Here is a 20,553-nt window from a genome sequence, read left to right as displayed (position 1 = left end):
GTTGTAAAATAATCTTTATACATATGACACCCCTATTAACCACATAATTCTGCAGTAGAAATACAGTATATTTGCACTATATAGCATAGTTGTTACAAACACAGCAGAAACACATTATTCATTCCATAGTTAAACATTCAAAATTAAATAAAAGAGGAACAGATGACCGGCTGCTGGATGAGCGTCAGGGGACAGGGTGCTTTACTTATCATTAGGTCCTTGTTCATTTAGCTAGAAATGACTCCAAAAAAAACAGTGATTGAATTTCATTAGTCTCTCTGGAACATATATAGGGAAACTGAATGAGTAATGGTCTTCCTGTGTCAGTAACTGTTGATGATTAACTCACATGTGTCCATCGGTAGAGGCCAGTAAATGCATATTGGGGGTGAACCTGGAAAACAGTGTGCGTCCTCAATTGACTTTTTCTCAGGAAAATAAATGTTTATGAAGGTCAAAGTTAGGCAGGCTAATAGGGATTGTCGACACAAAGTGATGATGACGTGCGATGTTGACAACGGTTGTTGTTATCATCAGTTACATCTGCCAGTGAGGCAAGACGTTGTTCCTGTTTTGTTTTTTTTTAAAAACCACATTAACTCAGTGTTTTCTACCTCCAACTGTTCGGATTGAACCTTGTTGTTGAGTAAGGACGTTACTGTTTGTTGGGGATGAACCAAACATGACAAGGTAGCATATCTGTAAAAGTAAAAATCTACATTTATTATGTCACAAACAACTTTTTTAACATAAAAACACACACCAAAAAAACACAAATTAAAGAGGTCCAACGACAGATCCCTGTGGTCCACCTTTGTTAAAACTGTATTTAAAGAGTCCAAAAAAAGTTTAAACACACGTCATCTCCTTATTTACGGCATAAACTCTCGAAAGTAATGCAGCCATGAGAGAATGAGATCAAGGAGCAGACAGGAGGTAGCTTGTATTTGTCAGAACAGACGGTGTTAGAGTTGGACTGGGATGTGGAAGTGACAGACCGCTGTGACGCAGAAGGCAAAAGTTTCCTTGGCCGAGTGGCAGGTGAGGAGAATTTTGGACACGGTGTTGTAAATACATCACTGGGGCAGAGGACAGGTTGAACTGGGCGTCAGTGGGACAGGGAGAATATTTTGGGCTTGTTACACACACAGAAAAGTAGCAAGTCGCTGCAAAGAGCTGAGCACGACTTTCCTTCCAAACTGAACGTCACAGCTGAGGAGGATGAGGAAAGTTTGACAGAGCTCAAGAGAAAGTTTGAGCTGGATAGACACATACAGTAGAGACTCACTGAATAGTTTTTGTTTTTTTTTAAAGGCGCAGAAGATTCACTCTGTTGTGATGATGACGAACTCCGAGCTCAGTGAAGTCTGGTCTTCAGGTGCGTCATTAGAGAAAAGGTGTGGAGGAAATAACAAGTTGTTGTTCGCTTTCTTTTCCATTAGAAGGCCGAAAGTAGCTCCTCTAAATATGTAATTGCAACAGTAAAGGTGACTCTGGGGCAAAGACATCGAGTTATGTGCCAATTAAATCTTGTTTTGGACAAAGAGCCACGTGAGCAGAGACTGTAGAGATCTTATAAAAGTAATAGTGGGAGAGACACATTAAAAGAAACAAATGTATTTTTAACATAATGAAAATGTTTATTTTAGTTTGTGTTGGTATTTCAACTGTAGGCTGATTTAAGGGTAAATTCACCCTAAAATGAAAATCCCCATGCCGATGGAAAGTTGTGGTCCTCAAAACATTTTTAAAGCTTAACAGCAAAACACACAAGTTTTCAGAAGCCCAGAGATCCCCAAACTGATTTGAAAAGATGTTATTTACAAACTTTTGAAAGCCAAAAAGTGTTAGCATGCACCCCAGAAGAAATGGACGCACAAGCTCCAGCTGGTTTGTGAAATGTTTTGTGAACAACAAAACTCATCCGACATGCCACCGACATGTGGGTGAGCAAGAAATGACTGAATTCTTCATTTTTTGGTGAACTTGAGAGTAAAGTTGTATGGACACACCGTTATACACAGTAAAGTAAAATTTACATTCACATATTATACTTCCTGAAATGTGCACATGCTGAATATTCATTTTTATTTTAATTTGCCTTTACATCTTTCCTAACCCTAACACACTCTTACTGCCAGAAGGGGGCAGTGCTGAGCTGCCTTCCATAACTCTCACAGTGTGCTAAATCCACAACACACCACTAGGTAATGCTATTATCTTATAGTGGAAATAATCCAGTTGCACAGTATACTGACACCACTATACACAAATACAAGGGGTTAAACATATCTTTAGAATGATACGTCTCTTACAGTTGCCCAATGGAATAAAACCAAGCTCCACTAAACTCCACCGGACCTTTATCACAGCCAGTCAAGGCTTTGATTTCTCCCAACTGAGGCTTTTTATGCTCTGATCCATGTTAATTAGCTCAGATCAAAGTCCGGACTGTCCTTCAAAGTGGCTGCTCAGAGTCGAGCCCCCCTCAGCAGTCATCACGCAGAAGAGTCCTTGTGTGAGATAATGAATCCCTGCTCTGCTCTCGGTGTGCGGATCAGCTAATAATGACTATCAGATAGAGCAGTAACGGCTATTGGGTGGTACATTACTTTTTTTCGTCCGGAAGCGTGTTAGCAATAGCCTTGTCCTTGTCACAACTGAGGCCTATTTTTATGCCGCTGCTCTCCTCGTCTGTCCTTCCCCTCTCCATCACAACAGTGCTGTATCTGTGGCTGCCCTCGCTATATTTATGTCCAGCTTCAGCCCACAGGATGTCACCCCTCGTTCAGGCCAACCATGTCAGTAGAGTCTGGATTTACCTCGGGGTCGTGTTGTTTCATCATGTATTTTGAAGAGTTACTGCAGAGTGACATCATGTCAGTGCTGTACAGCTGATATATAATGTGAGTTTTGCTGAGTATGTCATTTAAAAAGAAAGACATTTGATTGTACTTCTGTTATATTTAGCCTCATCTGTCGGCTCGACTAATCATCATGCTGCTCAGAGCCCCTAGTCTGGACCACTAGCTGCACGGCTAACTAAGCTAACTAGCTAATGGCATCAGTTTACAGTTACCCCGGTGATATGCATCTACATTTAGGTGCTTTTGTCCAAAGTGACTTACAGTAATTCATGCATTTATACGCTGATGGTGGTGGCTGCCATGTAAGGGGCTGACCGGCACGTCAGGAGCAGTGTGGGGTTCAGTATCTTGCCCAAGGACACTTTGACATGCAGACAAGGGGAACTGAACCATCAACCTACCAGTAACAAGACGCTGGCTCTAGCCCTGAGCCACAGCCGCCCCCTATTTGTCCATTCTTACATATGGCACCTTTTCATTTAATCCATTTTGCATGTATTAATGTAGAGCTCACATGCTGTAAGTATCAAAGTAGCTACATCACTAAATTATCGACACTTCTGCAGGCCCACGATGCTAAAACTTGTGCATCGCTTGACCTCCCTCAAAATATCTGTAACCGAGCATCCCGGCCTCCATCCGCGATCCCTGACTTGAAATCCTCAGGTCTGGTCCGGAGCCCCAGAGGGCAGCATTCCTCTCACAAGCCCAGGAATGTAAACTTTACTTTGGAGTCCAGCTTTCGGTCCAGCAGGAGGAATGCAGAGTGTTAGTCGTTTGAAATGTACTCTCTCTCTCTCTCCCTGAAAAAGAATATTTAGAATTTAAAAAAAAAAAAAAAAAAAAAAAGCCCTCATAAATAAAGATGTGGTAGGGCTGGCACTGGTGGGATGACAACTGGCACCAGAACAGAAAAAACTTGCTGGCAGGTTTTTTTTTGGGGGGGGGAGTTTTAGATTTAGAGGCTTCTGTGTATTCTGGTAAATATTGATGTTTTTCTGAGGAGGAAGTAGCTCTCAGGTATGTGACAGGATGTTCCACAGCGAGAGGAAACCGCTGCACTCACCTGCTGTTTCAAAGCTAGAACTGCCGAGCTCGCACGCTGAAGGAGCTCTCAGTACACCTGCGCAGAAACGTTTATTCCCTCTGCATCGAGAACAAACAGAAAAACTAACATTACAGCGAGTAAGTGCAGTTTATCAACTTGGACAGCGTCTCATATTTAAGCCTGCAGCTGGGATGTTAATATGCTGCTGGCTGCTGTGAGGGAGAGCGCATTGGTAAAAAAAAAAAAAAAAAACCTTATCCAGAAGCCGTCTGATGTCGGTAAACAGCACGCGTGATACTCATATTTGCCAAAGTGGCTGATATTTTCATACCAAAGGACAGCAAAGGGAAAAGAACGTCAAAACATCTATTTATAAAACTCTCAGTCAGGCCTCCTTATCACACATCACATTTGAAAAAAGGGACACATTTATAGTGTCTTTATCGGCGGGAATAAGACTTTTGCAGCAGCAGTTTTCGCCTCGTGTCATATCTGGAGGGGTTTTCCATTCTGATAAAGTATCTTTAAACCTGCATTAATCAATATTTTTTATACTTACAATGGATTAAACGTGACAGGGGTCTCTTATGTAACAAACCTACAGAGAATTATTGCCAACTGCATTTTCCCCTCAACCCCGCAGAGTGTTTTTTAGCATCTTTCAGCTCCAGCAACAAGAATTTGGCATCCAAAGAGATGGACTTCTGCCTCAGGAGTTGTTGGAGAGTCAAACAGAACTAAAAGCAGAGCAACTCAACTTTACAAGGGAGAAATATGTCAGTGTTGTGTTTACAGCTTGATGTGTTGACCCCGAAATCGCCTAAAAATATCTCGTTTTACCACTCCTGATGTTTCATATGTGGCAGCTTGTGTCCCTGTTAAAGGTGCACCTCTGGCCTGGTATCAGACAGAGCGAGGAAAGTCAACACCAGGCTTGAGGTTTGGGTGTTTGGACGGGTCAAACACGGGAACACAGGGCTCAGATCCCGTGTGTGGACCAATGTCAACATAGACTTGCTTTTTACTCAAGTTACGTAACGTAATTTAAGAAAATAACATACTCATTTGAACTTTTTTACAAGTAACTTTGGTCCCAATATCCTAACCGAACTGCAACCGCTTCAAAACATTAACAGTCCAAAAGTCATAATATGATAAATATGTCACAGCAAGCGTTATTTTGAAAGTCTTACCAGATGTTGCATATGTGCAAAAGTGATGCTAGAGGGATAAATATAGCTTCATAATTTAAAATTTAGGGGCCACTGACCTAGATGCCATGTTAGACGAATTGACAGTCGTACATGTTGCAGTTTGAAGTAGAATTTTCCAGTCTGAGACACTTTCGACTTCGGCTGTTGTCAGAAAGCTGCACAGCTTTGAGCTCTAGCTGCCTGTCACTGTCCCCCCAGTGCAGTTTCTCGAGCTATAACTGTAAATATCCCACAGGCCTGTGTGCTCATGTCTGCACTGCAAGGATGACACTATATTTTCACAAGTCTGTGCGGCTTCCAGGGTGAAAACAAAGTCCTATCATTGCTCAAATCTCGGCTCTCCAACACTCTGCTTACGCTCTCCTACAAGTACTTGTTAACCCACTTACTTATAGTTTAGCCTCGTGGTTAAATTGCTGACCTTAAAACAGAGAATTATATCTTAGCTGTGAACTGGCTGATACTGGAGGGTGATTTGTGTTAACAGTTTCCCGAACACCCCCCCCCACACACACATCCTGCAGACATCTCGTAAATTACATCGCAAATTGATTTATTCACTCGTAACAAAGGAGAAAGTAAAAAACAGGAGGCTTTTTTATCGGCCTCCTCCACCTCAAATATGTTTTTCCCGCTTCGCCCCGTGTGAACAAGTTTAAATACCATCCCCGGTTTGCTCACCTCAAATCATCTCCCATACGTGTAGGAGACTGTTTGTGCAGAGGAACGTAACCAGGAGGGGAAAATGCAGGAAGAACAAACTATGGTGACCTTGTGTAACGCGCAACGGACGTCATAACCTCCAGCAGAGTCGCCGTTGGTGGGAATGAAGAATGAGGGATGGAAGTAGGCACGGGGGAAGGCAAGAGAGGTAATTGAGGAATGGATGTGCGTCTCCTAGGTGGCCGTGTTGATGCTCTGGGAGGATGTGGGCACCGGTCAGACCACACACACACACACACACATACACTTACACACACACACACATGCACGCTCGCAGCAAGGCCACGCCGAGCATCGGCCGCAGTTATTGTTATGCAGCGGCCTCACCATGGTGGGAGCATAGGAATTAGAGTCTGGGTTTGTACGCTGGTAGGTATTTGATTTTCGGTTTCTATAATGGAGGGTAATAAATTGTGGGTGTTTGTCATGGTGGGACTGCAGGAATTTGGCTCCGGCTCTCGACGTTCCTGTTGAACTACAGTTAGGACTTGAACGATCTGGACGAAGGAGGAAAAACATACTCGCAGAGTAGATGGTTTCCCATCCATACTGCATATTTTCGATAATTAGGGAACCAAATCTACATCATTTTCTATGTTTGTTGTTCCTCCATGGTGATAGCTAAGAGCAGTTTTCAGTGCATTTGGCTATTTAGACGGATGGCGGACTATAAAATGTAAGTGTGATGGGGAAAGCAGAGGATAAAGTAACTTGCTGGACAGTCACTTATGCATCGATAGTTGTTGCAGACATGTCGAGTCATCCGTTTTTGCAGATAACATTACATTTTCACGACTAAATAAGCAATAATCAAATATAAACTCAGGGAAAACATGGTATTTATTAGACTACTGTGTGGGTGTGTTGTGACCAGATTTAATAACAGTGATGGCTACAGAGGAAACAACCACCACAACTGTCAGCACATCTCAGGTCAGATGTTGCTCCGTCCTGATTGGTGCACAGAAATACAGCGCATGGCATCATATATGTTCAACTGGGCTTTCAATACGAAAATCTCTGAGAAGAGTGAAAGTTCTTGAGTTCATGAGGGATATCATCGTATGGAAGTCCATGTCCGCCAGTTAAAGAACAAAAAAGTAATAAAATTTAGCCTTGATTCAAAAAATATTCCCAGAGTCAAGTGATGATTATGAGATTCTGACTTTTTTGAGGTTTATTATTACAATTTTGACTTTTCTCTCACAATTTTTCACGACTTCCAATGGGAATATCCTTTTTCTCATAATTCAAACCTTTTTTTCTCACAATTTAGAATTTGTTTTTACAATTTTGACTTTTTTTCATGACTTACCATGAAAATATGAGAAAAAATGACAAAAATTAGAGAAAAATTAGATTTTAAAAAATGGCAAAATTGACACAATTTTGACTTTTTCCTTTCATAATTTTGTCCTTTTTTCCCATAATTCAAACTTTTTTGAGAAAATTGAGAGATAAAAAGTTTACGGAAAAAAAGGACACTTTTTTTTACCTCATAATAAAATGTTCGACTTTATCTCATAATCGCCTTTTATCTACTAATTCTGACTTTATTATAATTTTATAATAATAATAATATAATTCACCGTGGGAGGTGGAAGTTGGCTTCCGTCCATCGTAGAGTGAGCAGACAGGTTTCAGGAGCCTCACGTGTATTTACAGTATGTTTGAGTGTCTGCGTGCGTCATTACAAAGTACTTTTAGGTTATTAAATATCACTTTGCTGAAAGTATGTTAGCATTGCAGACTATGCAATGATTAAATCCTTAGAAATGTGACATGTTCATAGATTTCAGAGATAAGTGTTCTTTGTTTGCACAAAGGAAAGTTTCAAGTTGAGGTTTGAAAACACTTGTTGACACAGATTATGTTTCAATTACTCGTCTGGATGAGGTCGACTTACCGGACAACACCAGACGAGCCGGAATGCACTCCCATTATTTACAGATCCTGGCTGTGAAACCCTGAGTGAATTGTACCTGTTAATCAGCTGCGCTGAAAGGCGTTTGACGTAGGTTGGACAAAGCTAACAGAGCAAGAGGTGCGAAGAGTGTGTTTGAGCGGGCAGGTGGGGCCGTCGGGGGTTAAAGGTTAAGAGGGGTTGATGGGTGGGGCAGCGGTGATGGTCGGGCGAAAAGCTGCTCGGCAAACACAGCTTGCTGTCACAAACACACCAGATATATGAACAGCCGTAGGTCTGTGAGAGACACAGAGGACGGATGAGTGTGAGAGGACAGCGGGGACGCAGAATCGAGAGCTCACGAGAGGGAAAGAGCTGAAGGAGGGAGGCCCTCGGTTTACTCACAGTGTTGTGATATGTTCGTCATGTTTTCACACCGGGGGGATTCTCAGACGGCTTGTTTCCATTTCACTGTCTGGCATTTAGCTACAACTCGGGTGACCAGATGTCCTGAAATATTCATCACAGCCCCGACTTACTAGAATTTGTCCCAGATCTGGAATCCTGACGCATTAATGCCGGAACATTTGAATAAATCAGAGTCCTGATTAGTTGCGACCTAATAAAACATTGCTGCAGCTCTCTGTCAGCCACATCAGGGATTAAAGGGGTTACCTTTTAAAGTTTAAAGTCCATAACCTATAGACTGATGGTAGTTGTAGTTCTTTTAGCCTTGTACGGCTGTGTAAGGAGAGGTCAGATACGGGCATAACAGAAGTTCCAGATGGCACATGAAGTAATACAATATGAGACGACTTCATGAGATTAAAGTGAGCTAACATGAACTTTACTGAGGAGGCAAGATGAGATCACATGAGGTCAAGACGAGAAGAGGTGAGCGGAGATGAGATGGAGTCAGATAAAACGAGATGACGTAAGTGTTCAGGATGAGATGAGATCAAGGTCACTGATTCGCAGAAAACAACAGAAATAAAATGAGACGACATAAACTTTAAAAACTCGGTGAAAAAAGCGACAGCGCGATCCTGACTGAGCAGTTAGAATTGGATTTGTTTAGGTTGAGATGATATAGGAAGAGGTAAGGTTAGCGGATGAGATGACCTTCACAGGTGAGATGAGAAAAGAGACCAAACCAGATGAGAAAGACCGACGATCCTAAACGGGCTCGGGTGAGACGTCGGCTAACTCCATCTACCGCGTTTCAGTCCTGTGACCAGTTCAATCCAACCCCTCAAAGCACAAAAATCTGCCGCCACATCAGACGTTTTCTTTTTTAGCTCTCGGTATAGACTCTTGCCTTTCTTGCCTTAATTTATCCTGGGAATATTTGCCAAGCACACATACTCTCTTTCATCAACACCCTGCTTCACACGTACAAAGTTACACACATCCATACCTGGCAGCTCCCCAGTGCGACCACAGTCTTTCTAGTGTTGGTCCACTGGGCAGCTCCACCAGAGCAATTTGGACGGTAAGAAATGCGCTCAAGGACATTTCTATGGTATTAAGCCGAAGGAGAAGGAGAGCCGGTCCTGTCCACTTCCCCCGATCCACATTTATCTTGGCAAATCAGACATCCAAAACATCAATCTTCTCAACAGACCACTTGTCCAAACATAAGGTCCTTGCACATATTGGAACGAGATGCTTTTTGTAATGAAAGACATTTGGAAGATACAGTCCAGCGTTCAATGAAAAGATCTTGGAAGTCTTTGGCCTCAGGTCAACAAACACTACCTGTCTGCCCGAAGCAGAGGTTCTCAAAGTTGGATGAGAAAATGCCAGTTCAAGGAGCCGACATGTCGGATTAGTGTCACTGAATTTACTTGTTTTCCGATGAGGCTGATCCCGTTTTTGTTCTGAAATTTTGCCTGTTTTCATCTCTTCTCCTCAACCAAACAGCTTTTTTTTTCTTTCCTGTGATGGCTCGTTCATCTCGCTTCCACAACTGTCGAGTCATCCACCAAAATCTCGTAAATCCTGTGACGCTTGCGAGGCACCTTTCAACAAGTTCCCATTTCCAACCCGACAGATGCTTGTTATGAGGGTCTCGCCAGCCGACGCGAGCTGTGCATCCGCGAACGCAGGCGTGCGGCAACACCACATGGACAAACCATACACAGAACTTCAGTGAAACCCCAAAATGAGTTAGTTAATTAATAGTTATGATTATGATAACATTTGCTTATGATTACTTTGGACGTGATTGCCAGTAGTACCTTACTATTGTGTCGCCTACTGTCTAATAATTTGGATTAATTAGTAATTATTTCCATGTCAGTGATGCATTTTGGATTGAATGTGACTAAAGTGATAAACAGATGACTCTACGAAACATGTGACAGCATCCAAAATAATATAAAAATGTCCAGTTTTAATGCAGTTTTGTGTCTGGTTTGTCCAAGTGGTGTTGCCGTACTTGTTGACCTGATGATGGAGTCGGGTGAAAACATTAAGGGAAGTGAACAGAATGCATTCTGAGGGGAAATCTATTGCTGAGAGCTTTCACTCAAAACCAAAATGCCAATCAAGTCAGTAGCTGTTGAGAACTTTCAGTGTCGTCTAGACCGACTGAATGTTAGCAGCTAGCATCTCCTCTTTGTGAAGTCAGTCCGTTCAGATCAAAAAGTTGGCCCACCGTCTCACATGACTTATGTCTTACAGCAGAATTGCGATTATATAATGACCGAGATCAGGTGCCAGACAGCGCGGATGGTCTTCCTCAGTGATTCATCTGCGGCTCAGTGTTCCTGGCACGCGGCTCGGCGCTCGCCTCGTCTGAGAGAAGCCCTCCCCCCCTTTCGCGCGGCAAACATGTTGCTCTGCTCAGACCAGTCTGAACTGCCTCTCGCTAGGACGCGGCCGCTCCGGCATCAAACGATATTTTTAATCAAGTGGTCAAAAGCTATTGCACAAACATTCTAAAGTAGCTTAGGTCAACAGTGTCCCAGAGCCTGTTCTGTTAGCTGGAATGCTCCTGTGCGCCGCGAACAGGCCTCTCTTTGTGCCTCAGCCCAGCAGCCTCACGCCACACCGCACCGCTCTGGAATCCTGTTTGTTTTCTTTCAAATTTCTCAACCTAGTTCGCTCCGATGTAGAAGCCTAGTGTATCATATGTGTGTGTGTGTGTGTGTGTGTGTGTGTGTGCTGTTTGTTAAGGTGCGCGCTAAGTGTGCATCTGTGTTTGTACCCATGCAGCAACAGTATGGCTCATTGAGCATGTGCTCATTTTAAAGCCGGTGCCAAGGTTCACAAGCTTTAAAGTGGAACATACTGGAGGGTTAAAAATTATAAGCTTTGAGCCGGTGTGAATCCAGCCAGCCCCAGTTTAGGTTGTTAATGTGAGGGAGTAACAGATAGATGCCTATTGGACCAGGCTCTGCTTTTGGTAGCCAACAGGCCTGTTTTTTTAATTCACTTTAATCCAATCAATGCTGGATGTCTTTACCAGCACATGCTCTGGTATTTTAATGTGTGTCTGATTGAAATACCAGGATTACTGAAGGCTTGTTCATGCTGAATTACTTCTAAATTCAGGGGGGGACGAGACAAAAACCTTCAACTTGAATCTGTTGTTTTGCATTCTTGGACTCCCCCCTCATTCATTTCTAGTCAATCCACTTATCTAACCAGTAATCTGCAATTATCCACAATACAGAGGGTTTGTTAACGCCCTGTGTGCTGACTGGACAAACACCTCAGGCCTTCCCTCTCATACTTCCAGTCCTCCTCCCCCTTTATCCTCATTTCTACTGTTGGCTGACCAAACCAGAGGAATTCATTATCCCGGAAACCTTTACTGCAAAACAAGAGCGAGCCAAGCAGGGGAAGGCTATTCTTCTTTCCTGGACTTTCTGACAATGAAACCATGGCATACACTCTAAGCCTATTATTATTGCCACTGATGACCGTTGATGTTTTGCCATGTGAACTGTAACCCTGGAAGCCTTGTTTTTGTTACCCTGAACAACCTGGTTCTGTCTGCGAAGAGAATGGATTCAATTTATGTTGGAAAGAGGAGATTTTTCATTGGAATTTTGGCATGTCAGAAGGGACTAAATGATGTGAAAATATTCCAGTCATCTCAACAATTGAGTGGTCAGTCGAGTTCCAGTCAGGCAAACAATATATCTCGAAAATAAAAAACACAGTCTTACTAGTTTCCTGTCTTTAACTATTCAAGCTTTGCAGGGCTGTGACATGCTGAAGCCTATCCCGGCTCACACTGAGCAAGAGGTGTCTGTGATAAGGCCGGCAACCATTCACACTCACATTCACACCTACGGGCAGTTCAGAGTTGCTCATTCACCTATTGGGATCATAGGAGGAAACATGTGCAGACATGGGGTGAACTTCACACGTAAGCCGGTCAATCCTCACCACTACAACACAACAGCCTCCGAGCCTACGTCCCGAAAATAAATGCCGGTGCTCACCTCTCCTCGCGCAGATGTTCCACCAAGATGAGTTTCCCTCCGACACTATTTTGTGAAGATATAGAGATATCAGTGTGGTACGCGGACATAGACGAATGTAAACTAATCAGTGATTTGCAGAAATCTTAACTACCAAAATTGTATCCTAGCAACTTTTGACAATTATGTTATGCAGATGATATACGACTTTATGCGTCATTATGTCACACCTGTATTTTTTTTTTTATTGCATAATCTAAACATTGTCCTGCAGTTGAATGACCCAAAATCAGATATGATATTTACAAATATATACATTTCGTTGTTATCTCACAATGTTTCTCTGAACATCCATCTGCTGCCTTCCCTTAAAACATTTCTCTTTCTGATGTCTTTGACTTTGCTTCAAACCCTTTGCTGCTCCATTTCCAGTAACCTGAGGAAATGCCTTCTCTGGGCTGTCCCACTAAATGCCACATATAGGCGGCCCCTTCTAATACTGCAGGGGTAAGCTGCTCTGAAAAGCCCCTCCAAAATACTCTGCAGGGCGGCGTGTCCTCAATGTCCTGCACCTGCATAAACACACCGAGCCAGAGGAGCTGCCTGCCGCCCTGCCAGGCACGCTAAACCACATGTCCAAAAGGCTGGAGAAAAACATACCTGGGAACAGTTACCGTGAGAAGCACGAGGTAAAGTAGAATACAGTTGACCACAAAAGGTTGCAGTCGAAAAAAAGGCGCGGTGGGAAAGGTGCAGCGTTCAAGTTTGTGCACGCTAAGTGAAAGCCAGAGTCGCAGTGCACACGAAAAACATTAAATATGTGTGATATAGAACAAAGAGATCGTCAAAAGTATCTGGCTATCAGACACAAGGACAGAAAAAAGAGAGACCAGATGGGTGGAGGCGACAGAGAAAAAGGGAAAAAACATCAAGTCTGAAATCAGATTGGGTGAGAAAAAACAATTTGGAAAACTTTGGGGATAATTACGTGAAATAAGCGTATAAAGGGTATAACGTGTCGGGAGCAGAGTGGGCGAGAAACGGGCCTCCGAGACAGGCGGCGTATTGACACGCCGTGACAGAACACCTACCTGTCAGACGCGGCCCGTAAAGGCTCCTGACAAGGCTTCATATTCACACAGCGTCACATGACACCTCGCAGTTACGTAACTGTCGCAACCTTCAATCATTGTATTGTAAGTGAGACCTCACAAGGGGCCCCGGCCATACACGCTGCCCTGCTTTATGGCACAGGAGGCTCCATTTTAGTTAGCGGGGGCCCTCCATATTTCATCCTGGAGGAATCTAAGCAGTAAAAATGTCCTCAGGCCAACTTCTAAATCTTGTTTACTCAATGTAACCAATGAAAATACTCAAAATGTGTTTACTTTACGGTCGCATGGGGTTATTGTGTTGTCACCATTACAAAATGCATTACACGAATTGTAAAAAATGCAGCCTCGTTCCCACTGATTCGACAGATAGCCGAGCGATAGCTCCTTCCTGCGTCATCGCCTCCTACTCCTCCTCTGCTGCTGGTGGATTTATATGCTGAGCGGGACTGGATGCAGCTGGGAAAATAGCAGTGAACTCACAGTCGATGATGCATGAGACATATTTGTTGTAACATGTGGATGATAATACTTTTAACTGGATTAAGATCTGTAAAAATGACAAACCTATAATCCTTCAGGCAGACATTAAAGTAAGCTGCTCTGCTGCGTTTTGGCTCTTGATAAAGAACAGCTGTCACTGCTTCAAACAGAGATGAACTGAAGGGTAACTGAGTTTTAGCTGATCTCAGGTCATATGTTAACATGCATATTTAATAGCATATACTGGTCTGGCCATAAGGGGGAATAATTGCCGAGCTCTCCAGACTAGCACTGTTTATGTGCAACCTAATATAAGAATTGATAACCAAAATGTTCTCCAAAATACTCAACATTACTTACAATGCCTACTGTAGCTACTGTTAGCTAGTTAGCTTGGTTAGCCGTGCAGCTAGTGGTCATAACTAAGAAACTGAAGCATTTCCACGGCTAGCTGGTTAGCATGTTAACTTCAGATAGACGTCATAACGTCCAAAAAGTTATTTATTCACATTCTTTTAAAAATGTTAGTAAACGTTTTTGTTTTTTAAATTTTCAACTAAATTTCGTACATATTGCACCTTTAAGTATGATGTAACCTACGAAAAACTTTTCTCCTGAAAATCAGATGATTCTTTTATTTTGTTTTGGGGTTTTTTATTCTGGAACGTCAAAACTTGATAAGTGCTCAACAAGCAGCCACCACATTACCTGAGAAATGTACCTATCTGAACTATGCTAACGATACAACTAACTAATGTTAGAGTGAATTTTCTTGCTATGCTAGGACATGCACATAAATTGGGCTACCACACAAAAGAGAGGAGAAGAAAAGTGGGGAGCTGTTGAGACCCAAATAATGTAATGAACAGTGTTTTACAGTTGTTTCAGAAAGCTGCTGCAAGCTCCAGACGGTGCTAACTTTAAAACCAGTGTCACTAGCCGAGACGTAGTCGTAGCTAGCACCAGTGAAGGAGCCACCACTCCCTGGGAAAAACAAGATGATGTTGATAATCGTGATCCAAAAATTGATACGTAAAAAAAAACGGTTACGGTTGAGTTTCTTGGCTCAACACAGTAACTGCCTGACGTCTTGTCTTGCAATGCTATGCTAACCTAACGTCTCCTGCTTGATATTTTCCATAAAGACGGGAGACTAGTTTCAACTCAAACATATAATTAGTTATGTAACATTTTAAGGAAAGAAACTTTTTTCGTGTGTTGAGGAACCAGTTGAGCTTGCTTTCACTGGCCGTTGTCCACATATTTTCCAGTCGGACAGCATGGTTTACTCACCAGTCATTTATCATCACACTATTTTGAAACTTTTGCGTGTAGGCCCTGAATCACTGCTGGTGAGAGTGGAAAACATATATCTTCCTGGGCCGCTGCTCAGGTAGGAGACACATGTGAAACTCTGGTTGTCTGCTGTCGGTCTGACAGCTACCTGCGTCATCACTTCCTCCTCACTTCGCTGAGGAATCCGCCTTCCGCTGCTCCAGCTGGGGAATATTCCATGTTGTTGTGAAGAGGATGCTGGGAGCATAATATTTTCCGCTGTCAGTTTGGAGTGGGCAGGTATGCAGAAAGTAAAGAACACTCTGTCAACATATGGCACAGTTGGACTTTTGGCTTATTTAACTGGGGATGTGGAGGAGATATCGCAGTTTGTGCATTAACTTGAACTTATTCGACTTATCTTTAACTTGCATCTTGCACAACAAATCATTGCCCCGTCCCTTCTTTGCCTGATTACCTAATGCATGCCAACTACATCACTCCATCTGTCTTGGTTGTGGTAGCTTCAGCTTTAACTCGGGGGAGACATAATACTCTGAGAGCTACATTTAGCAAAGGAGTGAGAAAACGGTGAGTAACAACAGGCCAGCTGTGACCCTCCAGCTAACAGCGACGAGGCACAGAAGGGTCAGACTGCCATCAGACAGACGGGCAAACAGACAGACAGACATGGGGCGAGGGTGTAGGCTGCAGTCTGACCTTGCAGCTCGCAGACAGACGGGGGAAAGGCCTTCTCGTTTCCAGACACACAGACAGACAGGGAGGGGTCCCGTTAGCCACTCTGCAGAAACTGCATATCTGGAAACAATTAGAGCCGATGGGAACCCTGGCCCGGCTGCTCCTATAGCACCGGCACAGTTCTATCAAGAGGAACAGTTTGCTCTCCTTATGAGTATTTCTTCACCAGAACCACCGGTCACAGAAGCACAGTTTATTATTCCACTGAAGTCTTCTGAAGCAGCTGCTGACCATATTGTGTTTTAATCCTTTATTGAGTTAAGAACACATTTGTGTTTACACTGACAGCCTTGCGAAAAAGGGAAAGCCCTCGAGGAGTAATATTTTCACAGCCGCTTTATAAAAGAACACACCTGATCGCGCTAATCGTTTGCCTCTTGTTCATTTCGTTTAGTCATCTGAAAACGGCCCTCTCCCTTTTTGCAGTGTTCAGCACTAACGACTCCGTCAGAGGACCGATGTGTTGTTGACTTTGGTTTTCGTCGTCGAGGCCAAAAGGTCCCACCAGGTTTTCATCGGCGAAGCCAAAAACTCCAGCGGTGATGAAAGGGGACTCACTGCACACTTTCCTAATAAGAGCGTTTGTGGCTTGAACATTGTCCCTACGGATCAATGTTTTTTTTTTTCCCTTTGTGTTGATGTCGGTGCCAGTGTGGAAAGCCGAATCCGTTAGCGGGTTTTATGTTCAAACCACATAGAACATACTTTGAAGTTCATGAATTCATGCCATTAATCAGACGATTGCTGGAGAATCATGCAGTGCCATTACTATTTTTCCACTACACTGGGACAGTGGACACTCTACAGACACATAGTTACCCTTTATTTTATTGATCATCCATGATTATTGTGACTGTTGTGACAGATGAAAGTGTTTTGTTCCTTTGTGGACATTATCATCAGTATTGTCATGATTTGGGACTTTTGGTGTGGCTGTTTTTGAGATTTTGTGTTTCTTTTTTGTGGCCTCTCGTCCCTTTAAGATACTGTAGATATCACGCAGTATCGCGATTGACAGCCTCAGAGCAGCTACTAACTGGACCTTGAACCTACATTGTTTTCAAAGTGAGGAATGAACTTGGAACCTCAAATATATCTATTGTAAATATTGCTATTTTCTGTGCACTTCTCTGTCACCCCCTCCCCTCAAACATCCTGAGTCCACCCCTGCTCGAATCAGTATCATTATAGTCATCTTTATAGTTATAACTTCCAGTGCAGTACAAATTTGGGGGGCTTCTGCTCTCTGTATCACCACAGTTCTGTGAGAGGTTGTAGAAATGATGTTATACGAGGTAAATAAGCAGCTTGTGTGACTGAGGTATAGTAAATTGGAGTTTGTGTTCCTGGCAGGCAGCTGCTAAATAATCCCGAAACTAGTCAACAGGCTCTGTAGCGGGAACACTGTGCGTCTGACAGTAAACAAACAGGCCGTAAAAACGTTACCACTGAGCTTTATGTGAAGCCGTGTGAGGGTACAGTTCTCCTGCTGACAGCCAGTAAATAACCATCCAGTAAAACTGACAGTGAACACACACGCTTTCGGGACCAGCTTGACATCTCAGGCAACCTCAGCCAGAGCGAAAAAAAAAAAAAAAAAAAGCACATGAATTCAAATGAAAAGCCTTTAAAAATGTCTAATGATAGAAAAACAGTGTGAGTTTGTCTGATGTTGAGGAATGTGAAGGTGAAGTCTTGACCTGGATCGCTGCACATCACAGACCGAAACACCTGTCTTGGAAGCAGAAACCCCACAAAGCAGAATGTCTGTTTTTTTTGTTTTTTTTCTTCTTCTCCCCCTTGAAGTAACATTTACCTTGGCAGCCAATGAGACGAAGCAGCGGCGTGTGATTAAAGCCGATGTTTTTATTCAAGGCTTTTACAGGAAGCTAATTAGCTGAGGTATGCAGTCGTGTGCCAGGCTAATGGGGGGGAAGCTGACATTCCTGAAGGGGAAGTGGCGGCCTCAGAAAAAGCTACAGAATATGTATTTACATTCACAGCCTGCGCTGTGTGAGACACAAGAGTTTCGATTCAAACAGCCCACATCATAGATTTTTTTTTTTTTTAATTCAAACATTGAAAAAAGGAGGAGGATGTGGTCTTACTCAGTGAACCACAAGGTGAGTAAATGAACCCTCGCAGGCTATTTGTCCTGTTGTAACAGTCACTTTGACGTTAAAAAAACAACATTGACCGATTGGAGCTTTAAGAGACTCATTGCTACATGTGTCTGCTGAAAAACATGGCTTGGCTGAAACGTTGTAATGCACCTGATACCACAAAGCATGTCATAAGAGGGAAGCACATGCTTTTTTTTGAAAAAACAGGGGCTTGACTGTGTTTTCAGCGACGTGTTCCTAAAGGTTTGGCGGAAGTTGGGTTGACATTTAGCTCCCCTTTCCTGTGGAGGTTTAATGCACTTATTGTAAGCCGCATTATACAATTGCACATGCTGTGAATGTAATGTTATGTAATCTCTGTAAGCTTTTGAATTTTTGGCATAATCACACAGGAAAAAAAATCTGTAATGTGACTTTTAGCGTAATGGCCCTTTACTCTCCAGCCATATCTTTTTCATTGCATCTTGCAGGTTTCTCAGTTTATTCATCCAGAGTAAAGAAACTTCTGGCCCGCCAGTCAAAAATGCGTTATTTAAAGCTCTTGTATGTTGTTTGTTTAATTCATACACGAATAGAAATGTAAAAAGTCAATTTGTGGTTTTGTGGCTTTAAACGCTGTAACTATTTCCAGTTTATCCAACTATAGCTCCGTTCTATTCAAGAGTCCCGGTGAGCCGTGACAGTGTGACAGTGAGCCAAGCGTGCACGACACCAGGACCCAGAAACCTGAAAATATCATTAAGTTTATTATTTGCACCTGTGATCATGCTGCTGCGGTATGTCAAAATGTCTTCCAACACGTCAAACCAGAACTTTTCACTTCTATTTGAGTATGCATAAAGAAATGAACAGGATATGACAAGTTATTTAGCGAATTTTAGATTTGTTTTTTTGAACGTTGCCCACAATAAAGGCAACTGTTTTCCCATACTTCTAGTTTCTATGCTAAGCTAGGCTAATCGCCTCCTTGCTCTTGTGCAACCCAGCCACCAAAATAAAATGTTGGCAGTAGATGTATCTGCAAATCACTGATGCACTCACATTTCTACTTGTACATGTACCATAGTTGACGTTGTGCAAAACGTGTCACACATCAAATTCACATTACATGTTAATGAGCTTTTCACTATTTGAAATTGTGACACCATTGGTTATTTTTCAGGAGATTTTGGGACAAATTTCTATTTGTGGCAACAAAAATACGTAGCATTTTTTGACTGGATGTAGAGACTTAACAGGTATTTTGAGCCAAAACGTGATCTTTTTTTCCGAACCCTAAGTAGTAATAGCGAGAAGTTTTGTGCCTAAACATAACCGGACTATAAGTACAGCGTTGTGACAACATAAAATGTAAAATATCAACGTAAAGTTTCAACATGTTTGTGGTTTGCTGAAACGTACATTGCTGAAAGTTATTCTGGCGTTCTCTAGCACCACAGTTAATGAGAAGCAATAAGAGCAGTCTCGACCTTCCTATGTAACTTGCTAATTAGAAATTAAGCATTTTTCATTAAATATTGAGCTGTTCCTTTGAACAAACAGACCCTCAACAAACTGACAAGCGTAGTCATTTATTAATGTGCTCCACTGAAGCTGCAGCTCTGTGTGTGGCAGGACCTGAGCTATATTTAGCCACCACCACCTGTAGAGAGCAGAGCATCTTCAGGGTCACAAACACTTCGTGACCCTCAGTGGTCACCCTCTGATTCAGCACAAGGCATCTTTAAATCACGGCGGATTTCACTGGCGATCGCTTCAAAGCCTGAGAGAGACTCCTCTTGACCATCATGGTTCAGTATGACTTCCTGAGGCGGAAGCTCCCAGTGTGTCAGACACGAGGTCTAAGATTAGCAAACCCCCTCCGACCTCCAGCTGACAGGTCACCGAAACAGAACAGAGGCCATCCGGGACCCACATGGAGTTGTGTTTAAGTAAAGACCACCTGACTTCCACATCCATGTGTGTGGCACTAAATCTACAGCTGAGCTGAGTGTTCTGCTGTTTGTTGAAAGAGTTGCAGCCCAAATTCTCATCAGTGTCTCCAGTCTAAACACTTTCCAGGACACAGGTTTTAAAAAGGCGGTTTCCAGTCTCTTCCTCTGCCTCCCCGGCCTCCTTGTTGCAGCCGCACAAATGTTCCCACACACTCCACCTGTGAGCTCCAGCCAGTCAGAAATGCTTTGTCCAAGGCACATGAAAGCAATATCTTCTCCCTTGTTAACACAGACTGGTAAATGCATTCCCCTAGATGACCCTAACTAAATGATTTATGAGAAAAATCGACCAAAAAATGTGATCCGCCTTCCAACAATGCCCCTCTGGCACGAAACGGTCAATATATTATACCTCGGCCCATTACCCCGAGTAATCCTAAACCCAACTATTTGGTGCAGGCTGTGCCTGAAAAAGATTGGGTCTCATGCATGTTTCCAGTCTGAACATTTTCCACCACTCCGGGCTTTAAATAGACACACTTTCCATCTTGACAGTTCATCTGCCCACCAACCCCCATTGTTAAATCTCAACAAATCATCCCAGGCTCCGGATCCATTATTAGTTCCCAATGCCTGTCTCTTCATGGTCAGACTTCAAAAAAGTTTCCATCAGTTT

This window comes from Acanthopagrus latus, chromosome 22 (genome assembly GCF_904848185.1).
Source record: "Acanthopagrus latus isolate v.2019 chromosome 22, fAcaLat1.1, whole genome shotgun sequence".
Classification (NCBI taxonomy): Eukaryota; Metazoa; Chordata; class Actinopteri; order Spariformes; family Sparidae; genus Acanthopagrus; species Acanthopagrus latus.
Note: the sequence above shows the minus strand (reverse complement) of the source record.